Source organism: Calliopsis andreniformis, chromosome 1 (genome assembly GCF_051401765.1).
Source record: "Calliopsis andreniformis isolate RMS-2024a chromosome 1, iyCalAndr_principal, whole genome shotgun sequence".
Taxonomy (NCBI): Eukaryota; Metazoa; Arthropoda; class Insecta; order Hymenoptera; family Andrenidae; genus Calliopsis; species Calliopsis andreniformis.
Genome location: NC_135062.1, coordinates 10,572,882 through 10,585,956, shown reverse-complemented (window position 1 = coordinate 10,585,956; position 13,075 = coordinate 10,572,882).

Genomic DNA, 13,075 nt, shown 5'->3' with positions numbered 1-13,075 from the left:
ACGAGATTGATTGTCGCGTTCAAATTGAACGCTTGTTCTGTTTTTATTTGCTGTCACTCATGAATTTATTCAGAGAAGATTATTGAATCTTTGCGTACAAATTATATCTTTGTAATGAAATTAAGGTATGTAAATATATTTATTCAGCATGTTTTAGAATACGTTAATTGTACGTGAGTATAAATTTGTGTACTTAATCTAAGACGTATTCTAACTTATATTAACTTGTAATTACGAAGTTCTTTGGTTAACAATGTGATGAAATTAAGGTGTCTGGGAAATATGAAATATAATAATTGGAAATGAGATAGATTAAAGAGAAAATGTAATGCAGAGGAAGAAATACTATTTCTTTTATTCTTCTACGTTTTTAGTTTTATTTTATTTGTACATGAAATGAAGCTTGCCTGGTATACCAATAATGCTGTCATAAATGTTTATATTAGATTTGTATATGGCGCGGGGTAAGATGCGCGCGCAGCTAATATCGATTCTCATCGATGCGCTGCGATTAAATTTCGATAATCGAAACGTTCGCCATAGTGTTGTGCGCGTGACAGACGCAGACGCTCCTCGTGCAGTCTCCTATATTTTGAACGAAAAGGTACTGTAAATCGTTTTGTTTTGATGTCCTTTGACCTGAATCTTATAAATAAGACGCTCCAGGCTTAGAATCCTCAGTTTTCTTCCGCGCGTCGCGTCAGTAACATGTTTATGGCGTGATATTTACATAGTCGATTTGGTAGCGTCCTTGACAAATGAAAATATTTTTACTTCGCGAATTTGTTTCCGTTTTTTGAATGAATATTCTGACGTTGAGTGATCGAACTTTTCCATTATCGTGTAGTGTAATATGTGTTCTAGTTCGATGTCATGGATTATCGTGGATTTCTCATTGATGTCAAAGCTACATACGCCTACAATTGACAGTCTAGATCGATAGATTGGTGAGCCATGGCTTGGGTTTCAACAATTTTGCATTGTTGCAGTTAAGGTAGGAATTTTAGTTTGTTTTCTTGGTTATATAAATACGTAATCTGTTAACACTGGAATGATACACTGTTGTTTTAAACTGCCACATGGCATACTGGGTCTTTCAGATTTAGCGTGTTTTTCAAAGATTTTAAATATGTAAAACAGTCTGTAAAATTTCACTGAAATAGCTTCAGCTGTATAATTTAAGGTTACAAAATTCAAATTTAAAAAAAATTGCAGAACACTTTTTCTTTGCAATTGTTTTGTAGTCCAGTAACAGAAATTAATATTTTGTTGGGTCCATAAAAGACCCCAGTGTACCATTCCAGAGTTAATAATAATGCATAAGCTTTACTAAATATGAAAGTATAAACACATAACTTGTACTAAATTATTTGTTTGTCCTAACTTGAAAAAAGCTTATCTTGAGTTACCTATTTCATTTTTTAACTTTTAAGTACATGCACATATAAATTACAAATTTTGTATACTTATACTACTCCTGGCACACAATTTTCGACCAAACGCAGCAATACAATACATCTGTTATCAAATCTATCTAATATTCTCACACATTATACATTCACATGATGATTCATATTTCAGAAACTACAATATTTTCAAATAAATTCGTATTTTTACATTTGGTCGAAAACTTGTTCCCAGCAGTTCCATATAATGAATTTTAATATGTAGCATTTATTAATACACAAAATAATCTACGAGCTAGCAAAATGTTTCATTACAAACATTTAAGAATTAAGTTGAAACAGTCCAGTAAACGATGATCAGAATTCTCCACGAGCAATCAATAGTTAAAGACGCATGCGATACATTTTGCAACAGTCTCGTAAAATCCCATCGACCTCTCCACCGTAAAAAACAATTAAAGCGTCATAAATACATCGAGCTCCCATCCTAAGGAGTCTAAGAGACGTTCGTACACGTAGACGGCCATTAACCAGGGAGCACGTAACGCGAGACACGAATGTAACGCTTGCTCCCTCGAGTCTCTTACAGAGATTAAAAATCGATCCGCCCTTAGCCCATTCTAATTCGCATGAGCCATCGGCTGATTAAAATCCGCTCCCCTGAATGCCGCGACAGTGCCGTACACGCGTACGCGTGTCACCCTCTCCTCTTCCGCCCCTCGTTCAGCCTCGTTCCTCCTCCCTCCGCTGTTGGCGCGGAAATTGGAACCGATTTCGAAGACGAGATTAACCTGGAAGGTCGAGCAGCTCTCGGAGGGTCGGGACAAAGAGGAGAGTATCGCGTTCGCCGAAAGACGAGCAATCGACCCTCTTATCTGACCGACAGCCGAGGCAGCCGACGAAATTTCGTTTGGTCCTTTGAAGGGAATCGACGTCGACGGGATTCCTCGATCTACCGCGCAAAAAGACACAAAGAGGGAGCACTGTGCGGCGACTCGACTGATTGCCGGTAAATTTTATTTCACGCTCGTGTCGTCGTGGCTGCCACGCACCCCTCGGATATGATATCGACGCTCATAGGGGGACAGAGATCGAAAGTCAGCTTCCCTGGGACACGAGTAAACTGTTTGTCAGGAATGGCGAAGCTGGTGATTTTAATTGTGGAGCTTGTGGTGGGTCGGGAGGTGAAGTTGGATTTATGTAGGGGAAATTGGGGTCAGATGGGAATACTGAACGAAAGTGGGTGTAACTTTTTTTATTTCGTATATAAAAAGGATTATATTTTGCTATAATAATGTTACATGGTTTTGTGATGAAAGTGTACAGAGTGACTAGATTTTAGTGCTTGAACTTTGTTTGGATATTTTATGGGACGTGATTGAATTCACTTCATTAGTTTTCAGTATGTTGGCGAGTGGAATATTGAATGTTAGAATTGAATTTATAACTTTAATTCTTGTAAAAGAATATCGCAAAATATTAGAAATATTATGATTACATTGCAGCTACGCAGCATATGCAGCTTCATTATGAATGAATCATCCATTCGTTTTATCAAAAGTAGAGCGAGGCTCAATTTCCTTTACTGTTCACTTTCAACGCTCACTTTGCATGAAATGGAGATGAAAATAATCTTCACATTCTTCATTGTGGGCGAATCATCCACGATGATCACCCAAACTAAAAAGTCTAAATCTGTCTTAACTGTCTTCCTTGTAGAAAAATATCGCAAAATATTAGAAATATTAAGTTTACATTTAGTATTGCAGATTCACTTTCACTGCAGATGATCGTCCAAAATGAAGTCTTAATTCGCCTTTAGAATTTTTGAGTTAGTAAAACATTCTCTGTAATAAAATTAGCAATGCTATTCTGCAATCTTCTTCACGATCTTCTACCTCCTGCATACACAATTCCACCCCATGATCGTAAGGCCCCCAATGAGTGTCCAAAGTGCGCCCATAAACCGAGCACTTCGAGTCCTGACGCAGCCACGACTCGCAACTCGGTAATCGGATCTCCCTGATCAACTCGATCGTAGGGTCGTCGAACTCCGTCAAAAACCAGACTTAAACTCGTCATGGCCCGTCGTCCGATTTCTCGAAAGAGACTCTAGCTAAAAAAAACTGCGCGCAGTCGGAATACGAGAAGAAACCGCGGGGACGAAAATCGAATCACGTGCTCGGCGAAGTTACGTTCATGTAAACGACGCAGGACGTCGAATAATGAGCGGCATTGCTGCATTCCTGAGACGGTTACTGTGAACTTTCAGACGCCAGTGGCCACGGATGTCCGTCGTACGAGGCGATATCGTAATTCCTCGGTCGCGTGACGTCGTCGATTGGACCATCGTCGCAGTCTGTATTTTCCTGATTGTCTTTTCACGACGATGGGAAATACAGGGTGTCCCGTGGTAAGTGGGCAACACTTCAGGAACTGATTCTGAGGATAAAAATAATGAAGAAAGATCATATAGACATATGTCCTATTTGACCTTGTGTAGAAGATATGCAAAGATACTTGAAATCCTTAATCTACGCAAGACTTGGTAGCCTCTTCACCTACGATCTTTTTTCGTAGTGATATTGCCTTTGTTGCTTAGCTGAAAGGACAACACTTCAGGAACTGATTCTGAAGCTAAAAGTAATGAAGAAAGATCATATAGACATATATCCTATTTGACCTTGTGTAGAAGATATGCAAGGATAATTGAAATCTCTAATGTATGCAAGACTTGGTAGCCTCTTCACCTACGATATTTTTTCGTAGTATTATTGCCTTTGTTGCCTATCTGAAAGGACAAACTACTTCAAACTGCCGATCACAGAGCTTCCGTTAATTCTATACGAATGCATCACGCGAAGGCGCGTGACAGGTTATTTACGAAAAAGCTTCTTCATGCCTTGACGCGTGATGGACAGCGAAAATATTGTAACAAGTGCACGAGCTAGACTCGTCAAAAAAAGTGAGGGGATTAAAAGTGTTGGAATACTCTGATACAAAATTGAACAAGAGTTTGAACGAGTTCAGGGAGCATCGAGGAGTATTGGAAGACTAGACACATCACGACGAAGTGTTTCCAGATATGCTTTGTAATGCAAGGTAGTCATTTTGAGCATCTCGTACGAAGGTGATCAGATACTAAATGACTGAACACAAAGCTCGCTATATCTCGTAAACAGGCTCAAATAGGACATATGTTCCTATGAACATTCTTCTTCATTTGTCGATGCAGAATCAGCGCCTGAAGCATTGCCCACTTATTACGGGACACCCTGTATACCCAAGAGGCGTGTTGCGACCCCGCTTCGAGTTTATACGTTGTCCGTGAAAGAAGTTAAAAGCACGTAGAGTTTAATGACTTGATCTGGTGGATGTCGAGCCAGATGGGATACTGAGGTCAATCCGTGGTCACTAAATCCGTCATACCATCGGTCGGGGAATAAAAAGGATCCACTGCCGTTTTACGACGCTCCCGCTGCCGTTCCCCATGAAGGAAATTGCGACTCTTGAACGACCGCGAGACGGAAACCGATTGAATCCCTATTGTCGTTTCGAGCGAGGAATTAAAGGGGCGAAAGGGCAGGGTCTTAGGGAACTCGATTTTACTGGCTTGATGAAGAATCTGATTCGCCTTTTACAGTGACTGATGCGTTTGCAAAGTAGAGATTTTTGATTTTGGGAAGATGTTTGAAATTCTGAGTGAAAATTAAAGAGAAAAGTTCTGTGTAAGGTATCGAACACACATATTTATAATATGGGTGCTACAAGGCACAGAAGTGTCTAGTTACGTTATCTAGTGCAGTGATGAGTTCGAGAGCATGTGATGTGAGATGTTAGTTATTGTAAATGTATAATGGTTAAGCGTTTTGTTACTATTACGAGCGAGGGACCCCTTGCTTCTGTGTTCTCCTGGGTGCAAGCTTACCAGCTCTCAACACTACTTTGAGACACTCCTATTTTGGGAGACTCCTTTTTTTGGACACTTCTAGGACCCTTCCAGGATACCTCTAGGACCACCCTAGTTAAAAAAAAGAAAACTTGTATGCGTATCTACAACATCCCAGCGCACTATAGGTTCAAAATTGATATCAATCACAATCCAGCCAATAGAAACTATAACACGGAATACTTCAGCAAGACGGACAAGAAATGGGAGGAAAAATGACAAATGTTAGACCCACCGTGTAGACGCTCTGGTGCATCGGCTGAGGGTCGCGCAGGGGTTCAGTGCACACGTAGCGCGTCTGCACATGGTGTAGGGTGTATCCGAAGCCCAGAACGTCGGAGGTGGAGGAGGCCGCGTCGCTAGCTTAATGATGTACCGACCAGCGAGACAAGAGGGGCGAGCGGAGTAAAACGTGGCGGGAAATGGGAGCCCAGCAGCCGTTGATATGCATTATGGAGCGCTGTATCGTTATTGTTTCCCATTCGTTTTATGCTCTCTTCCCCGACGCTCTTCGACCCCAGGCTCCAGCGCAGCTCAAAAGCTCCCGTCCTTCCCTCTGCGACTTGGACTTTTTTAAGCAGTCGTGGAGAAGATTTCAAGAAGTCGACGAGGAACAGAACCTTTGGAAAGGTCGCGAAATTTTTTGGAGGGAAACGCGACGGAACTGGCGGCAGTCTTCTCTTTGGCGAATTCTCATTGAAATATTCTTGGCACTGTTTTCTTTTCTTTCAAATTGTCATCTCAGGAACATATTGGCTCACTCTCGTATTATTTGACCCAGAACGTGGAATTCCCTTCCGAAAATTCGGCGTACGTTCGAGCGAGAATGCTGCAACGAGGCATTTCTGAGGTTCACTGGGATGCAAGTGGAATCGAGAGTGCTTCGTTATGTTCGTACCTCGAGTGTATCGACTAAATCGAGTCGGCGTTTTATTGCGAAAACGGAGCACGCCTTTTGCGTTCCACTCTAATGTCAGGATAACATCGTTGCCTTTTCTTGGAGACACAGATTCAACTTCTTGGAAAAATAACTGTAGAAACAAAATGATGGAATTACTAGCACAAAATGATAAACAGTAAATTATAGTTCAATGATTCACACTACACATATGTATTCAATTGAATTCTTCGTCACCAGCATTGAATATTAATGATTCAATATTACATAACCTAAAGGAGACTCATTAAAGAATAAAAGACTGAATTAAAATCATTAAAATTTGAAACCCACGAATGTAACAGTAGAAGTGTCGAAGATTCTCACTCTGAATCATCAATTCGTCGCATGTAATATGAATTTCTCTGACATCGTGACAACCTGGTCTAGATCGAGGCGAATGCACGGTCCGCGATTAAAAGGCTCGAGCAAAGTGGAAAGAGTCTGTGCTCGTCGGACGTGTCAGACACAGGCCTCTATGAAGGAAAACCACTTGGAGGTCGAGGCTCTTCCGCCTGGTTTTATCGAGTGTCGCGACGTAGGGGGGAGTTTCGCATAGTTCAACATTGTTAAACGTTAATTAGAGCGAGATTGTAAATTCCGCGGATGCCTGTTAGATAGCTCGCTAATGGCGGTCTCGGGGAGTCGTGGAAAAAAGCCACGGTGACCGTGAACACACGGTGCATTGTGCTGAGGAACAGTTTTTTCCCAACTCGAGTGTGTACCGACGCACGGGGAAGAGAGGAGGGTGGAGACTGAAATTGCGGTTGGCAACGACGTTTAATCTTCGATCACGAGAGCCAAGGAACCCCGAACCACGGACGGATCGATAGCCAGCCCTGAATTCGCGAGTTGCATCCACGAAATCCACGCACGGCACTTTCTGTCCCTATTCTTCTCGGCTAATTGCAGCAGGGGCTTAAAGTGGTCTTGCTATGGCTAAGTGACTTTAAGTAATGGATATTATTTCTATATGCAATAGCAATAGACTGTAAAAACCACCTAAATTTATTTATCTCGTGACTGGTCAGACACTAAATCAGATCGTTTTTACTTCAGTTATTATCTACTATTACATGCAGTAGACTATAGAAACCATTCCCTGAGCTTATTTATCTCATGGTAGATTAGACATTTAATTAGGGGATTTACTTCATTTACTATTATTATGTCCAATAGATTACAAAAACTGGCTTAAATTTATGCAGGTATCTCATAATAGATTAGAAACTAAAGGTTCTTACTTCAGTTATTATTTTCTTTCTTTTTCTTTTTTTAATTATATGTTTAACATAGCATGCACCTTCTATGGTTCTTAGTGACCACATTTAGTGTAGCACATTTAAGTTTTATGTGAAATGAAAAATTCTTGCAGCATATTTATGGAATTCGCTATATTTTATCATTTTCTTTCTCGTAATATTTAAAACATTGCTCTAAAAGGTGGTCGATAGAGATTTATATGTTACACGTGTCACAGATTCTTTGGGTTGATTTGGTGATCAGGAAAATTTTTACCAAAAACCATGGTTTCGCTTTCTCGTTACAAAAATAATTGCTACCCTTAAACTTGCCCTCGATGACTATCCTCTCAATCTTAATTCCATAGTTCTGTTATTACTTTAGTGACGTACGTTTAGAGATCCTTGTTGCTCGTTCACATATTATTATTACATCATTCAATAAACTATAAAAACCATTCTCTAAGCTTATTTATCTCATAATAGACTGGAAGTAAAATTAGACTCTCTACTTCACACGAGAAAACAACAAAAACTCTTTATTTTCTCTACTATCTCTATTTCCTAATTCTGAAACTTTCTTCAGATTTGAGATAACTACTCCCTTTCGAAGTTCCAGATCGTAAAAATCCCACTTACTCGTTCGACCAGTCGAAGGTATCCTTCAACCGAGGACTCACAGAGTTCTCGTTCGTTTTAATCCACCCTCAGACCTTGCCTCCGCCACCTTCGTTCCTCTTCGCGTCGTCGAGCACAGGGCGATATTTCTTCGTTGTCGAAAATGCGACACCGTCTGCAGTTCAAACTGCGGACCGATGGGAATAGACCGCGATAGGTGTATCACGGCGAGTTCCGCGAACTAGCTTCTAAAGCAGTTTCACTGTTGTATTCCCTGAACCGTATCATTATGGCGGCGCGTTGTAGGCATCGTTTGTTTGTATGGCACGAGATTCGGGGTAACTTATGCGCGATTTTATACAATCCTCTGTCCGACGGGAGCCGTTTTCGTTCGAGAAACGACCACACAAAGATCGAATAGAGACTTCGCTTTATTCATCTCTCCACCGCATTTGAATTCTATGGGACGACATCGTTTCTCTTTCTTTTCAATTTTCTTTCATAGAGTATCCTCTTTTTTGGCGTTCGACGTGACTTTAGGTAGATATCTTTTTATAAAAATTGCTCGCTTTCGTGGTACTTCTTTTGAATCACTTGTACTTCACGTGGCACTTCTTTTGAAGGAATTGAGTTACTCTGGCTCTGAGGCACAGAAATATTAATGAGAGTGACATTCGATAGCAGTTAGTATAAATAAAAAATGTAGGTATTTCATAAATTTCCAATAACGTGGAAGTGTTTAAATACTTATACACGGTAGTATAGAATTAATAATAATTTCTTGGATTATTTGGAGAAATTTTGAGAAATTTGATACGGTTATCGACAATCTCTTCAAAAATATAACGCTATAGTTGGTGTCATTGAAAATATTCAAGAATGAATTAGTCTGAGTCGTTATGAATTAAATTCTGTTACGAAATGCTGGAACTCTTTATCGACACTCTGTTGCTCGTCAATACGCGAAGGAACAACGAATCGCGATAACGATTGATAATAACCACGTTCGATGAGGAGGAAAAGTTTCGAGGAAAATAAAAAAGGGAAAAGGATGGCGGAAAAACGGTCTGTATCGGGGCGATTGTTTCACTGACTGAAATGTCTCCTCGCAAAGTTGGTTCACGTTTTTTATCGTCCACTTTCTGTTTAGAATAGAATGAATGGGGACAACTAACTTCTGATTCTTCCGTTCGAGCGAGATAAAATATACGGCGCGACGAATTTTTCATTGTTATAACGGTCGACAATGCGCATTATTCTTCTTCGTTTTCCGCTTTTGTGTCACATCCGGTTTTGTTCGTTATCCTTTTCCCAATTAAGATTTCACGAGCGAGAGAAACAGGGGGAATAAACGCAGCAAAAATCGCGATCGTTTTTAAATCGCTCGCTGAAATCGGGGACTCGAAATTGACCGAATTATATGATGAAACTTTCATACCCTTCGTCGGGGGTGAAAATTTTAATTAAAAATTAAGTAGGTCGCTATCGATCTTTCTGAAATATTAATTAAAAGGCGGCACGGTCTCGACTATATTTTATGTATACACTTTATGCACATGTTTAGCAGTACTCGTTATTAAAAAGTACAAATTTTTAAGATTTTTTTGTTTTCTACCGTATGTAACAATACGAAATTATTTAAAAATACACACTCATCTAATATTTTCATATATTTTATATTTGAAAAACTACAATATTTTTTAATAACTTCATATTGTTGCGTGTAGTTGAAAAGCTTTTGCCAGGGGTAGTTCTATATTTTTCTAAAGGACGTAACAAATATAGTCTTCGATATTTTAAGAAAAGATAGAAGATCCAAATTGGATCACAAAATATCCTATAACATAGTATCTAATCTGCTTTCATTTTGCAATAATAATTCCTTAATATTACTAGAACAAATCAGACACATTTCGCACAAGTTTCAGGCGTTCTAAGTGCAATTCATTACTGATTTTAGAATTGTTCCCAAATACATATGATGTGACCAAGCAAGTGTCCTAATACTTCTGGAGACTGGCGTATATTCTATTTTATGAAGATAATTATTCGTGGGTAATTTTTTTTCCAAAAAAAAAAAAAAATTAAAATTGAATTTCAAAATTCAGTGACACAAAGGCACCCCTATGCATCCAAAGTCGACAAAAAACGCGGTATTTGGTCGAGTGGTGTGTCCTGCGACATTTAAAGTCGAGGAAGAATGACCGACGTTGTTGGGGGGTAGCTTACGCGAGCAGACAGCGTGCAGGGTCGTCTGCCAGTGTGGGTGGCAAGGAACAGTGGCGCGTTCGCGTCCCTGGATACCGGCTATGTACACATAGGAGACACCCTTCTGGCTCCCCGAGGACATGTTAGCTTCGCACGTGATATTCCCAGCCTACCGTCTTTACGACGAGAGCTCTTGGGGCTGCCTTCGCTTCCATGGACCACGCGAGCAACCCCTTCAACTACGCGCCCCTGTCCCCCGTACACTCTGCGTGTTTATGTGCACGCGTGAGCGCCCGATTATGCGTTTGTGCGCGCGTCCCCTTACTCTTGTTCCGCTTCCCCTTTCTTCCGCTACTCAAATCACGAAATCACCACCCCCTCGACGAATTTCGGCCGAGATGCGTGAAACGTTCAACACAGAACCTAGACGATTCGAAGATAATTGCATTGCTCGGTTTTGGGGAAGCCTCCTGGCGGAGGGGGAAGGGGGTTGCTTTCGAGAAGGTTGAGAGGAAGGCGGTTAGGTGTATATAAATTGAAGATGCAGGTGTGCTTCGAGTTTGAGTTTTAGTTGTGAGAGGAGCTGTGAAGTGTTTGAATTTTCGTAGACTCAAGCATTGAGACTTTTAACTTTTCAAACTTTCAAATTTTTAAATCTTTAAATTTTCAAATATTCAAATATTCAAATCTTTAAATTTTCAAATATTCAAATCTTTAAATTTTCAAATATTCAAACATTCAAACATTCAAACATTCAAACATTCAAATATTCAAACATTCAAACATTCAAATATTCAAGCACTTTAACATTCAAATTGTTGAGTGTTCAGCTACTCAATCTTTTTTTAAATTTTCTCATCCATTCTGTATAAATATTTATATCCATCTACTTAGCTATTTATGCCTCTGTGTGTCACATATTCTTTCACCTCAGTTATTAATGAATAGTGTGAATATAAATTTCTGAGTCCAAAGATATCAATTTTAACCTCCATTTTCACGCTGGTTATTCTCTCATAAGAATATCGATCGAAATAGTCCTGTTTGCGGGGTTGTTCTCAAAGGTGTCGAGGAAATTCTGAAACAAGGTGACGGCTGTAATCAAAGGCAGTCTCGTATCTAATTATCGGTCTGGTAACGAGCTCGATGGTCTCATTAAGTTCGTGGCCACTGCGATACATCTTGAACTGAGCTCTGCTCGAGCCTCGTGCAAACTGAGCCAGGGTGGTATCGGAATATCGGCTGTTTAGGTGCCGAGATACGAGGCAGAATAAATTAACGAACCCATTTAAACCATTTAATGGAAATACTATTTTAAGGAAGAGAAAAAATTGCAAACTTTAATTATCGATTGTACCTATATTATCATTAGATTGTGGGTGTTTATGAAATTCTTGATTGCTTTCAAACAATTTAATGTCCAAGACAATTTCATGTTAATGTTTATTCATACATAACTGAAGCATGTTTGTGGAAGATATTTCAATGTACAGGATAAAATAAACACTTCGTATAACATTTGATATAGACCCAGCCTAACATTTTAGAAAATACAAAACAGACATATGTATAACATTCTTCTTTTCCCTTTTCTAAAATATATACATATAACGTTGTTACATAACATATAACGTAGACCCACTTTAAGTATCAAAATTCTTCAATTTTGGCACTCACATTACTTTTCATAAAAAGGTCTCAATACATATTTCGATAACAATAATAATAAGAACAGAGTCCAAGAATTATACCATAAAACCGATTTGATCGCCAAAAAGGTCCTAAGAAGCATTGCTTCCAGCCCGACCATCGAAACCTTTTCTCCCTATCAAAACGCTTAAATGCACGTCTGCGGTTTTCACATTAATTTCCGCGACTTATTCGGCCCGCATTGAACGTTCACTAATATCGAAAAGACAGGCGCGGTGCATATTCATGCGTGTTGGAACGGGTTTGTTCCTCGAGCACGTTTCCCTTCGCCTGGTAAGAGAATTTCCGCCAGCCGAGTTGGGGAGGGAAACGGGAGAAGGGGCGTGGAATTTTTTTTTTCAAGGGATGGAAGAAACGTCGCGCATTCAGCTCATCGTAATTATTTTGCAGTCCAATTCATCCGCGGGGAACAGGCGCTACCGGTTGCGACAGTTTATACATCGCATCGGAAGCAATATCACGCGAAACGTTCCCTTTTCAGTTTATGCTGAAGACCCTTGCCAGCAAAAAGATATTATGTAAGGCAAGCGAGCTTCGGGCTGCGTGCTTCCCTTCCCCATTGCTCGTTTAACGGCTGCGATAAGAGGAAACGAAAGAAATTTCTTGAATCATTGTCCTTCGAGTAGAAAAGCTCGTAATAAGTCCGTCGTTAGGGAATGGACCTGAACAGAGCTCGGAAATTACAACCTACCAGTTTTGATACGTGTATTGATATGGTTTTGTTCGGTTTAAGTCGCAGGGTGAGCTTAATTTTAATGTTGGGATTTTTTAGTTCATTATGGCTCGAGATGTCGAGAGTCAGACACATTGTGACTAGTAGAGTAAGTCCCGTGTTCGGCATAGCAAAATTAATTAAAACAGAGAAATCAGTAGAATATATCCCAGACACATGGAAATCAGTAGAATCAGATTTAAGTCAGACACAGAGGAATCAGTAGAATAGGTCTTAAGTCAGACACAGAGGAATCAGTAGAATAGGTCCCAAGTCAGACACACGAAATCAGTA